Source organism: Calidris pugnax, unplaced genomic scaffold, assembly GCF_001431845.1.
Source record: "Calidris pugnax isolate Ruff unplaced genomic scaffold, ASM143184v1 scaffold189, whole genome shotgun sequence".
Lineage (NCBI taxonomy): Eukaryota > Metazoa > Chordata > Aves > Charadriiformes > Scolopacidae > Calidris > Calidris pugnax.
The window spans coordinates 1,646,056-1,650,757 of NW_015091069.1; positions in this window are offsets into that span (position 1 = coordinate 1,646,056).

A 4,702-nucleotide genomic window follows, 5' to 3' on the forward strand; every position below is an offset into this window, starting at 1 on the left:
AAGTATTGTAAAGATGAGCTTGCTAGCAGTTACAGAAACCATTTCAGTTCAGTTCCGATAAGCTCTGCATCATTTTCTTATCCTGATCAGATACCCCAAACAGTGTATATTTAACAGGGCAAGACCCTTTTCCTGGCTAGCTCTAGGCTGCAGAGCACCCCAGAGCACACGGTCCACCGTGAGGGCACACGTACCATGCCAGCTACACTGCAGGACTCTTGCTTTAATCTCTCAGAAGATACTGGGAACAATTTGGCAGTGGACATAACTGTATCACATTTGATTTAGTTGGGTCAGATGAGCATTACAAACTCACTGTAACAATTGGCTCACACTTGTGGCATTGATGTGTTCCCAGGCTGCAGCAATACTAAGCTAGTGAGACATCTCCTCAAGGGACTAGCAAAAAAACCTCTTACATGCTCATTTCCCCTCTGCTTGGCAGCAAGTGTGTGGTCTAGGATTGGAAGCCTTGCAGTGCTTGGCTGTTCCCTTGGTAATATTAAGCTTTTTTTTGTTTTGTTCATTTGATTTTTCTTTACCCTAAGATTTTACCCATGTGCACCTGCAGCACCTCATGGTGCTAGGCTATAAGACAAGTGACTGATTTTATAAGAACCAGGAGGTACAGAGCAGAACAATCAGTCAAGAGAATTAATCCTTACAGATACTACATTAAGTCAAGAAAGTTGCAGTCATGAAGCACCAGTGAGGTGCATAAAAAGCACAAAGCAAGGCTGGACCACCTGGAAGAAGATAGGTCTGCTCATGGCCACTACACTGTAGACCTGGTGCCCTCAGGGTCTCCCACCTTTTTATTTGTTGATGCAGATCCTCATTATCTGCTAATAGCTTATTATTGGTCTCATCCACAGCTTCCAGTGTGAGCTTCAGCTTGACGTTCTCTTCCTGAAGCTTTTGGTTGTTGTACTGCAGGTCCGCAACACAGGTTATCAAGTCAGAAGTCTCCCTGCTCCAGTAACAAAGTCAGGAAAGATTGAGAAAGGTGATTCGATCCGATTTAGATTTTTTTTTTTTTTTTTCAAAATCACTATGTTGTGCTGCACTGATTAGAGAGGCGAGAGGACACACCACAGAAGACTTGTAACACTGCAGTGTATAGTCATTTGCTCTGCACAGAGATATCAGATCAGATCTGCAATTCTACAGAAGTCAGGAAGTGCTTTGTTTTTAAGCATTTTTTTTTTTTTAATGTTCTCTGCAATTGAAGTATGCCACCAAACAAGTGCGCACCTCATGGTGCTAGGCTATAAGACAAGTGACTGATTTTATAAGAACCAGGAGGTACAGAGCAGAACAATCAGTCAAGAGAATTAATCCTTACAGATACTACATTAAGTCAAGAAAGTTGCAGTCATGAAGCACCAGTGAGGTGCATAAAAAGCACAAAGCAAGGCTGGACCACCTGGAAGAAGATAGGTCTGCTCATGGCCACTACACTGTAGACCTGGTGCCCTCAGGGTCTCCCACCTTTTTATTTGTTGATGCAGATCCTCATTATCTGCTAATAGCTTATTATTGGTCTCATCCACAGCTTCCAGTGTGAGCTTCAGCTTGACATTCTCTTCCTGAAGCTTTTGGTTGTTGTACTGCAGGTCCGCAACACAGGTTATCAAGTCAGAAGTCTCCCTGCTCCAGTAACAAAGCCAGGAAAGATTGAGAAAGGTGATTCGATCCGATTTAGATTTTTTTTTTTTTTTCAAAATCACTATGTTGTGCTGCACTGATTAGAGAGGCGAGAGGACACACCACAGAAGACTTGTAACACTGCAGTGTATAGTCATTTGCTCTGCACAGAGATATCAGATCAGATCTGCAATTCTACAGAAGTCAGGAAGTGCTTTGTTTTTAAGCATTTTTTTTTTTTTAATGTTCTCTGCAATTGAAGTATGCCACCAAACAAGTGCCACATCTGGACGTCTACATGACAGCATCTTGAGCCTTTGCTAAGCACTTTTTAACGCCACTGCCTTAATCCATACTTTTGGATTACCTCCAAAGTTTCTGGATCCTTTCTTTTCCCCTAAACTATCCTCCACTTATGCTTTCAACTGAAATTTGAACAAGGATCACCCTCTTGAGATCCTGTTGCTTCCCTATCATTTCTCAGAACACAAATTTTAAGATTTCTGACTATGCATAACACAAAAAGTAACAAACACCAGAAGTTTCAGAGAGAATCTGTTAATAGCAAAGGGCTTATAAGTCAGTCATGACTATTAAAAAAAAAAGAAATAAACAAAACTAAGGGCCAGATATTCAGGACATAATGTCTTCTATTGTCACACACCTAAGAACTTGGGAGAGGGAAAAAGTAACAGACACCAGAAGTTTCAATGAGAATCTGTTAATAGCAAAGGGCTTATAAGTCAGTCATGACTATTAAAAAAAAAAGAAATAAACAAAACTAAGGGCCAGATATTCAGGACATAATGTCTTCTATTGTCACACACCTAAGAACTTGGGAGAGGGAAGGAACCAGTTTAAAAAGGAAAAGAAACACATGACAAAACTCTGACCACATGGAATTAAAAAGGCAAATGGACACAGAAGGACCAAGATATCAGTAGGAGAAATTATTAATGTGTTTTTAAGCCTGAGCAGAAGCTGTGGGGAAGAAAGTGATAGGATCAAGAGCTAGTGCAGACTGAGGTCAGCATTAGAAACTCTGCCAAGACAGTTTCTGAAACAGTGGTTCTAGGAATTGCTTTCAAGTAATTCAAAGCTAGGAGTACTAAATACTGAGAAAAAATTGTTTAAATGGACTTACATATCTCCTTTAGACACATCGCCTCCAAAGGCCTCCAAGCTTCCTGATGTAACATTCATCTGAACATGCATCTTTTTTGCTGAAAGAGGTAGCATTTTCGGTTATAGAGTAAGAAAGTGGAGTTTTCTTGAATAAAATCAGATTTAAATGGTCTGTACCTTCAGAGATGTTTTTAGGCACTTTAAGTTCCAGGTCTTCCATGCTTGCTGTTAGTTCTTCAGTGGCACCATCTTTCCTGAAACAAGGAAGCATTGAGTCACAAAAATCAGTGAGCAATCATGACACTAGATTGCTTACCAACTTTGTAACATTTAAAATGTCTCAGTCAAAACCCACACTGTGGTCAGTGTCCTGATACCATCTTTGTTCCAGAGTACAGAAGGTGCAAGCCACAGGAGAACCTTCTACTGTCCTGTTTTCACAGAAGCTTTTGAGAGATAGATTGATAAAAAGCTATTACCATTTTCTCTTACAGTCTTCAATCCACTCTTTCATGATGGCACGATATGTTTCCAGGTCCATGGAGACATCTTTCTGATCTGGGTCAAGCATGTTGCACAGCTCTTCAAGACCACTATCTTCTGATCCCCGACTAGTTGTATGCCTCAAAAAATCAACTATTTTGGAAACCGCTACTTTTCCTAAAAATAGATGCAGATGTTCATGTGCCAGACTCTGAAGTCTAGTAGGTCATTGTAAAAAGGTATTAGAGGGCATGCCACTGATCTGCGCTGGTTTTGTGGACTTCAGTTTAAGAAGAACAAACTTGACACTTGCTATGCTACTACATTCAGGTCTCATCAAATTGGGCAAACCCTGAGACTGACACGATCTTACCCTGCTCAATGACTCCTTCCTCAACCACTTTTAGTCATGTTTGAGGTGGAATTCAGAGGAATTCTCTCTAGCTCTGAGGTTTCCCCAAATTCTCTTTTCTAACAGGAAAAAAGTCTAAAAAAAAAAATAAGCAGTCATTTCCAGTAAGGTTGATTTCTAGAAGCATGTTGCTCCTCTACACTAAAATTCAGCAAAGATCATCTGGGGGAGGGAAAAGAAAGAGGTGGGAAAAGACAGGCACTGTGCAAAAGAGGCACAGATATTTATTCTGCATCTGCCACACAGGGAGCTAATCAGTCTACGCACATCACAGGTTGGCACATCTCAGGAATCAGCCTTGAAAATTTCTTGATAATAAAATGGAGCAATGAAAAGTCACTGGCAAACCTGTACGCTCTGGGTCACATGCAAAGAAGATAGTTGTCAGCAGGTCATCTTCACAGATCAAGCTCACATCCTGCACGTCATCAGCTTTGCACCCCAGTGACTGCTTCCATCCTATGAAGAAAAATTTTGTTGCTGTCCATCTTTATTTGCTGCCCACGGCAACCACAGCTTCTAACTACAGTATTATGTTTGTATTAGTACAGGCACACATAGCCTACCACAGTGTGAATGACACTTTGTCTAAGAAAAATAAATATATATATTTTAAGATTAAAAAAAACCAAAACCAACCAACCAGCTGCATGCCCTCACCAATAAAACCAGAACTCTTATCACCAAATAACACCAGAAATGGTTCATAGCTGGAGTTTCTGTGTTGGGAGCTTGTTTATGTATCTACTTTTACATATGCATATTCGGCAACTCTGGCTATTCTTTTGCATAAAGTAAGCATATAAAACTTATTCCTAGCTCACTTTTTACATCCACACCAGTATTTTTTAATTAAAAATTAAGGTTTTACTCAACTTTTTTTGCAGTCTTACTGGATTTGAGCGATTCTAAAAACATATTGTTTCTGGCTTAATTAGTAAATAAACATCATCTATGTAGGCTGAATGTCCAGATGTCTAGGATTTTGGATTGGGAATTTCTCCTTCCTCCCTCCCTCCCCCCCCCCCCCCCCCC